Source organism: Parasteatoda tepidariorum, chromosome 12 (genome assembly GCF_982258835.1).
Source record: "Parasteatoda tepidariorum strain Cologne lab strain chromosome 12, Ptep-v5.0, whole genome shotgun sequence".
NCBI classification, from domain to species: Eukaryota; Metazoa; Arthropoda; class Arachnida; order Araneae; family Theridiidae; genus Parasteatoda; species Parasteatoda tepidariorum.
In genome coordinates this window covers 39921059-39930543 of record NC_141766.1, presented here as the reverse complement: position 1 = coordinate 39930543, position 9485 = coordinate 39921059, and positions in this window count along the sequence as shown.

Genomic DNA, 9485 nt, shown 5'->3' with positions numbered 1-9485 from the left:
GGCACCTACTCTAGTTCCGGTTAAAAAGTTTGCAGCTGCTTACTACATGTTATTCTGATAGGCGATGTTTTCAAACGGATAATTTTGTTTTCAATAAAAGAAATAAATTAGATAATTTCTGAGCTCAAATCTGCCGTATTTCATAAGATATTAATATTATTATGTAATTCTGAGGAGTTTGGAGTGAAAATTTGTTTTAGTTATTTTGTTATTTATTATTAAAAAAGGTGACATGGTTGCTAGATTTTGAATATCTCGCTTTTTTGACAGTCTTGATTTGGCCTCTTTCCATTTGTTTATTATTCGTGTTGCAAGCTGTGCACCATGTTACGTTGGTGTTAACACTTTTAGTATTGTAAACACAAGCATTGTTAGCATTGTAAACATAAGTAATAAGTAATCAAATACATTGTTTCAAGAATCTCAAAACACAATGATGCCAAATGCCTTTAACATACAACTGAAACAGTAACCCGGAAATTTAGGCAGTCCCGAGCTTTCAGCGTTCCCTAGTGTAGAAAACATCATCCATGGTATATAGGCGACTGTCTGGGAAACACCCCCGCTTCGGTAGCCTGACGACCTGCAAGCGAAATCGAGCACTTTAGGGTAGAACAATTTAACGAGGACCAAAGCCTCCCACCCTCTGTCCCTACACCGACTAATCCAAGTTATCACCCACACGGTGATCACTTCGGTGCTCTGCTGGGAACCGTGAGCTCTGAATTCGCAACCATCGAACGAGCTAGGGATAGAAAAATGACGTCACGTTTATACTCACGTTAAACACTCTCGAACGAAAAATGACGTCACGTTAAACACATACGTCACGTTAAACACTGAAACCTCTCGCTTTCGAACGGATTTTGCTAACTGGCTGCGATCTTCATTTTTTGTCCCATCTATTGGATTTCTTTCACCTAACAATTTGCTAACCATAAGGGCAATTCGTGATTCTTTTTTCCATCACAAATTTGTTTTTGAAGTTTAACTCGTTACAAATATTTTTAATACTTTCAATTAAACACATTTTCAATTTCAAAATATCCTCAATTGTTTTCATATTTGATGCTGGATTTTTTTTTTTTTTTTTTTTTGCCTTATCATTTACCATTGTGTATGTAAATTTCATTGCACACATTTTTAATAACAAAGTTTTTTCGATTGTTTTTCTGATTGACGCAGGATATTTTTTCTTATGACTTACCATTCTGTATGCAAATGAATTATGCAAAAGTAATTCAAAATAAATTCTCTTTTTTTACACGTTGCATAAATTCGTAAAAAACTTTTTGAAATAGAATTAATCGCATACATTAAGATTATTTAAAGTATTATTTGAATAAAAGCAAAATCACGCTAGTTTAATAATAACAAATAAATATAAATTAATATCTTTAGAATAACTTAGCTGATACTTAATGGAGATTCTCAAAACAGAAGAGAAAATTATGCATTTTTTTCAACCCCAAAGTTTGTTATTTACCATTTTATTAAAAGAGTAAGTATTTTAAAAAGGTCAAATGTCAAACAGAAGATTAAGAAATAACTCTAAAACGTTTTTCTTATTCAATTACTTTTTTAATGCTATTTCTAACAAGAAAAATTTAAAAAAGATGATTATGGAATTTTTTTTAATCTTAATCTTAACAAATTTTATTCCTAAAAATAATACATAATTCTTCAAAAAATAAATTGCCGAATATATTTTCATTTTCGCATTTTAAAATATGAACAGAAAAATAAAAAAATAATAAAAATGTTCCTTAACTATCCATCTAAATTTATCTGCAACTTAATAATAATTCCAAAACGATTATATCGAAAAAATTTCCGTTCTTCATATTCCATGCTTTTTATTACCCACTTGTATTCTACCCAACTCAAAAGACAAGTGAAAATAAATTAAATTATGTTTCTTAATTATGCATTTCAACTAATCAACTACTTTATTGATTGATTTGTTCATTTACGTCGCACTAGAGCTGCACAATAGGCTATTGGCGACGGTCTGGGAAACATCCCTGAGGATGATCCGAAGACATGCCATCACAATTTTGATCCTCCGCAGAGGGGATGGCACCCCCGCTTTGGTAGCCCGACGACCTGCACACGAAGTCGAGCACTTTACGGTAGAACAGTTTAACGAGGACCAATACCGCACACCCTCGATCCCTACGCAGACTGATCCAAGTGGTCACCCACCCGCACACTGACCGCAGCCAGTGATGCTTGACTTCGGTGATCTGATGGGAACCGTGTCTTAACGATCCACTGCGGGACCAACTACTTTATAAAAATTACAAAAGAGACATTCTAAAAGCTTCCGTTCTTTCAAATCTCTGATAGAAAATTGCAAGTCGGATTTAAAATAAGTATACAATTTATAGTAATTCTTATTTATATTATATAGATTTAGTTACAGTAATCTTTTTTATTTATTATGCACTAATCTCAGTTATATCTTACCAAATTTTTCAAAGAAAGAATTGCACTTTTTACTGCAAATATTTTGGTAGATAAAAAAAAAGTTAATAAAAACACGGCAAGAATTATACTAAACATATTATGATGGCTGAGAATACTCAAAAATTTGGAACAGAAAAAAAGAACGTTCACGTTTAAAGTTGTGCAAGATTATTATAGATTTTATTACAAGTTCAGCTAGAAACCGAAACTAATTATTTAATCCATTTATTATATGAAAAAATAAATTTGTGAGAGAAAAAATTATGTCTGAAATATATTCATAAAATATCTAGGTAAATGATTATAAAAAATCACAAAATACCTGGGTAAAAATTATCTTTGAAATCGGAAATCTAATTTAATCCCAGCATTAAACGCATCCTATTCGAACGTTCGAATCGCTTACACCAGCAGATTGTTAGGTGAAAGACATCCGATAAATGGGAGGAAAAATGAAGATCGCAGCCCGTTAGTTGTTGTTCATTTACGTCGCACTAGAGCTGCACAATGGGCTATTGGCGACGGTCTGGGAAGCATCCCTGATGAAGATCCGAAGACATGCCATCACAATTTTGATCCTCTGCGGAGGAGATGGCACCCCCGCTTCGGTAGCCCAACGACCTGCACGCGAAGTCGAGCACTTTACGGTAGAACAATCTAACGAGGACGAATACCGCACACCCTCGGCTCCTAAGCAGACTGATCCAAGTGGTCACCCACCCCAGGGCTAAAGAGAATAGAAGGGCTAGTTCACTCCGCTCTTAGAGCTGACGCTACGATTTCCCTCCTCATGACGTCACTGTGTCCACAGATCTCGGAGATCGCAAGCAAAGATATGATAACTTTGCATCTTTCTCTTTGTAAAAATAAGTTATACTTTTTCTGGTTATTAGCCTTCAAACTTTACGTAATTAACACATTATTTCCGTTCATAAACATAGTTCAAAAAAAAAACTTTCTTGGTTATTATATTAAAAAAAAATACCATTTTAAACTTATAAAAATGTTTTGCTAGTTGGTGAAAATGACACGATAAATGCTTTATTTTAAAAAGTTCAGTTTTAGCTTTAACTATTAAGAAAAATGAAGGCATATATCGACACTTTTTTTTATCTACATATTCTTTTATAACGATAAGTTAAGTTAAATTTAGAATCCCTGATTTTAAAATATGTCGTTAATAGCAATTTGTTCATACTTAATCATTAGGAAACATCAATCTTAAACGTTAATTACTGAAACAAAATAATAATTTAGGTTCATAATGACATTAGAAATTTTACAATTGTTTATAGACATTTAAATTTACGATGATATAATTTACAGATATTTAAATTGAAGAGAATATAATCTTTAAAAAAAATCATAAATATTTAGAATAACTGCATTAAAAAATATGTTATGAAATTAGGAGAATTTCAACTATATACTATATATTTTATTTATACGTTTTATTTACATTTTAATTTTCTTTGACTTTATCCATTTTTTAATTCTTTTCACCTGCCTTTCTTTATGAAGTAACGAGGCGGTTTCTATTTAGATAATGAATTTTTATAAAAGTTCTTTACGACAGAATAAACGTATTGCTGTTTTATATTAACTGTGTCATTTCGGAATCCATTCTTTACATAGTTGTTCATTTACTTTAGGGAACACGCGAAAAATTATACTTTTTCCTTTTGTTTTTGCATCAGAAGTTTTGCAAGTTGCAATCGCTCAAACTGGCATTTCGATAATAGTTTTAAATTCTTGTAAATTCACTGCAAAAACTGAGGAAAGTCATTATAGAAAATAACAAATATCTTAGAATATCTTGCAAAAAGAAATGATCCAATATTAGTTAGAGCTAGTAAGGCCAAACGCTCCGTTCTTGAAGTAAAAGTGCGAGCTTTGCGCCAAAGTGACGTTGGAGGATTGGCGCGGCGAGAGATACTTCAAAGGAGTGAACCAGCCCTTCTATTCTCTTTAGCCCTGCACCCACCCGCACACTGACCGCAGTCAGTGATGTTTGACTTCGGATTATGTGGGGGAAGAGTAGTTATAGACAATGTCAACCTTCATATATGAAAAGGTACAACGACATAGAGTCGAGTTAGCATCAATTGAGTCGAGTCTTATTGACACAATTGAAGCGAGTCTTATATACTAGTGAATTTTAGTTGTAATTTTGTAGTGGTAGATACGCTACGGTATTCCCCCACCAGAATTATAGCTGTGATAGAATTCGATACATGGATACCACTAGTTGCTGTATTTGTGACAGACCGGGAGAGCTGGATTAAGATCACCGGGTTTTGAACATTAGTCATGAGAGCTGTATTAAGATCATGGTCGTAGTCGATCCTGTGTTGCCTTTATCAGTCTGGTGAACGCAGGTTGACGTTGTGTGTGATCGAGACAAGACTGAGTAGCAACAGTGCGAGGAGGTGGATAATGTCGCAGTCACATGTAGTAAGTCAACTGTTCCATGTGGACCATTCATCGAAGTAGGCGTTATTGTTTAGGTAGGCGTGTTAGTATCGAAGTGGGCGTTACTGCCAAGGTAGGCGTGTTCACATCACGCGCGGGTCACCAATGTGGGGGAAGAGTAGTTATAGGCAATGTCAACCTTCATCTATAAAAAGGTACCCCTACATAGAGTCGAGTTAACATGTCTTATATACTAGTGAATTGTAGTTGTAATTTTGTAGTGGTAGATTCGCTACAATTACTTACCATCAAAAAAGAAAATTCTTGTAGTACACGTTGTTCACTAAAATCATTGAATAATCTATAAAAACCCAGAAGCTGTAATGTACACTTAAGTCAGTCTTTATTTTTCAAAATAGTGGGGTGTATTCATTGTTAAATCGTTTCATGGGTTCAAATTAGCTGTCGAGCGAGGCAAAGGCACCTACTATTTTTAGTATTTCACAATTGAATCTTTTCGAAAATCTTTTATGGAAGGATTTGAGCTAATTTACAACAGGGGTTCTATTATAAATGTATTCAACAAATTTCGAAAACGTTTTTCAAAGGGATTTTAACCCCTGATGAAATTGAAGATTTACAAGCATTTTAGGTCAGAATAATTAGTCAAGGCTAGATTAGGACACCCCATGGTTTTCACATTTCTCTGTCATCTGGTCATCACCAAAGATCTATATCTCTACCTGAATTAATTTCCTAACCGGATAATTCCCTTTTTATAGTTTGTCTACAGTAAGAATCCCCTCCCCCCGTCACAAAGTCTGAGGCCGTCTGCTGCTATGTAAACAAGAATAGCGCATTTCAGGGAGGGTAGCTTCTCTACATTCTAACACAATCATCATCAGCAGCACGACATCCCTTTGTGGGCCTGGGCCTTCCTCAGAAGCTTTTCCCCTTCTCCCAGCAATTGATTTCCAGTTCTTTACTTTTAGGATAGCGAATTCCTCATGCAACAGTCTTTCCATCTCCTTTTGGGCCGCCCTCTTGGCCTTTTATTGGAGGGGGTTGCATTAAAGACTTTAAATGCTGTTCGTTCTGGGCTCATTCTTACTACATGCCCGGCCCATCTCATTCTACTTAGTTTAATAGATTCAATGATATCACTATTAAAGATCTTATATATTTCAAAATTACATCTTTTTTTCCAGTTGGGTCACTGCGGGTCAAGAAGGGTTTAGGAGCAGAGTTATATGGATGGTGCTTTCGACACTAATTAGTGCTGCAAGTCGCGTATACTTCCGGGTTACTGTTTCCGGCGTATTTTAAAGCCATTTGGCTCACAACGTGATCGTGTTTTAAGATTCCTGCAAACGTGGTATTTGAATACTTATTACTAAACTTAGTCTTGTTCCTCGAACAATATGCTAACACTAACGTAAGATGGTGCACATCTTGCAACATGAACAAACAGTAATAAACAAATGGAAAGAGGCCAAATTAAGACTGCCAAAAAAGCGAGTTATTCAAAATCTAGCAATCATGTCACCTTTTTTAACAATATATCTCTAAAAAACTAAAGCAAATTTTCACTTCAAACTCACCAGAATTACATAACAACATTAATATCTTATGAAATACGGCCGATTTGAACTCAGAAATTATCTAATTAATTTTTTTTATTGAAAACAAAATTTTCCGTTTGAAACTATCGTCTGGCAGAATAACATGTAGTAAGCAGCTGCAAACTTTCTAACCGGAACTAGAGCAGATTGATACATCTAGAGATTGTTATTGTTTACATTTCTACTGCAAGAACTGCATTTCTAGAAAAAATGCAAACAATATTTCAAATAATAAAATATAAAGCCTGGCAATAATAATGAAAATTTTGTGGTATATTAGGAAGTATTTTATAAATGTAGAAAAATTCTGACCCGCATGAAGATTTTCAAATACATATTACTTTTTTTCTTACAAATAATGTTACCTTGGTAATTGTCAGCATTCGTTTTCTGAAAATCGTCTTGACTACGTCGGTTGACATTCTAATATGTATTTCCAACAATATCTAAGAATATTGTTTTGCGATGTTGAACATACGTTATAATAAAGTTCATTTTTATATTGTACAATATTTCGCTACGACATCGTACGATGTGCGAAGATGTGCTTTTACGATATCAGTTTTTGAGATATGTGCTACTTGAGTTCGCAAGCTTGCTATGATGCTACCCAAAAATAATTGACGGCACTATTTTACACAAATATACCAAAATAAGGGATACACTCAAAACATATCTAACATTACACTTTATTTATACTGTGGTATTAATTTTGATAAATTTGTTTTAGGCTCTCGAACGATTAGAATTAAAAAATTATAGAAAATTGTTATGAACGGTAAAACTACGCATAAATTAAAGCACAATTGATAAAAATAACTTTTTTCCAGAATATTAGGCCGGTTCACAGATCACTTAAGTGATCCGTAAGGATAATAAAAGCGAATGGATACACCAGAAGTTTTCTAAATTTCTTCCGGTTTTAGGTAGTTTGTGATTGTTTGCATTCAGTCAACCATTTATAAGAATCGTCATTTGAAGACTTAAGAATCGCTATTTGAAATAAAATTAAAAAAAAAATATATATAATCGTTTTAAAACACTTCTTACCATTTCAGCAATGTACCAACTTCGAAATGAAAACGTAAATGACACTTTGTAAAATGAACTTAATGTTACTGCTCTTACAATATGCTATGGCATATTGTTAGAGTAGTGTGAACACTAACGTATGATCGTGCACGATTTGCAACAAGAACAAAGAGTTATAAAAAGTAAAAAGAGGCCAAATCGGGACGACCAAAAAAGTGAATTCTTTCTAAATCGAGCAACCATGCACCCTTTTTTTAAAAAAAAACAAAACAAACATCCATAGATAACAAAAACAAATTTTCACGCCAAACTCACCAGAATTACTTAATATTTTATAAAATACAGCAGGTTTGATCTCTGAAATGATATACTACTTTATTTCTTTCATCAAAAAAATATTGTCTTGAAGAATAAGCTGTAGTAAGCAACTGTATACGTTCTAACAGGAAGTAGAGCAGGTCAAGAGCTCGAGATTGTTGTTGTTTACTTTTATAATGAAAACTTCCCCTATAAGGAAGGGCCAATACATGGAACCGGTATTCTCCCCACATGACGTATTTGAGCTGTGGGATCGCGAATAGATCTTTGGAAAGATTCCAATAAAATACTACTCGGGATCGCAATGCTCGAGTATGCCATCTGGAGAGAAGACTGGTTCCATGTCTAGACTCTCTCCCCTTCCCACTTGTATTAATCGTATTTATTCCTTTTATTTTAAAAGGCCGAACTCCGACATATGCTCTAGCCAATGCACGATTTTACAAGTCGCGCAAAGTTTATGCTTCAAATCTCTTGACGTCACCTAAAATCGATAATACATGCAACTTTGATTTCGCTAAACTGAATGCTGAAAAACAATGCTGTCCACCCTGTAGAAAAACCTACTGCTAGGTAGAAATGTCTAAAAGTCAAATGCAATCAGCAATCGTGGGGAAAAAGCGCTTCAGATACTTGTAACAGAAACACAATTTATTGTGCATTCCAGATATCTAGTTTGTACTGAGTAGTTGATTGAACCAAAGTACACTTATCTTGGCCAAGGGAAATATTTTACAAAATATTTTAAGTCTATTGTATTGTAATTTTATTGCTTGTCATAAATTACTATTGTTTATTACCTGAAATGATTTGTACTGCTATTAAAGTGGTTTGAGAGACTCAACATAGCGTTAGTTTGGTTTCTTTATAGGCTTTTTGTTGGTATGGTAACACTAGCGAACTAATAGCTTGTTTTTGGTTTACAAAAGTGCACCAACCTTTTTTTAAAGAACTCAATATATTCATAAATCATATCTTTCTAGATTAAAAATTTCATTCACTCTTTTTGGGAAGTGTTTTAAAGGTCGTTTATTTTAGAGTTAAAATATGTGATATTACTCACATTCTTCTTGATTTTAGTTTTGTTCAGTTTTTTGAATGTGTTACTAAGTGAAAATGGTTGTTCATAACCAGTTAAATTCCATACACTTAAAATGGAAATGAAATTTTTTAAAGAAAGTGGATAAAAGAATAACATCAAAATCACTAATAGCTAAATTATTCAATTATTTTAAAGACAGAACCATTCCATTTCGCTTTTGGGAAGCAAAATATCAAAATCTAGAAAAAGCACTGAATGACTAAAGTTTATGCACAATATTAAAGACTTCATTTGTAAAATTTAAAGGTATTTTTGAACTGTAATGTACTATATCAAATAATACTTTATTGACATAAAAAACTAATTACTTATGTCATTTTCATAATTCTTTTTAAAATGTAGAATGTTTTTGACAAAATAAAGTATTTATGAAATATAAGTAAATAGTTGTACTTATTTTACGTAATCACGATACAGCGAGCTCAGGCTACAACGTCCATTTTTGTTTGGATCACAGGGGTCATATCAAGTGCATTAGTTTTGTTACACAACAAATCTTAGTCGTTTTGGAATACTTCCTGTCTTTTTTT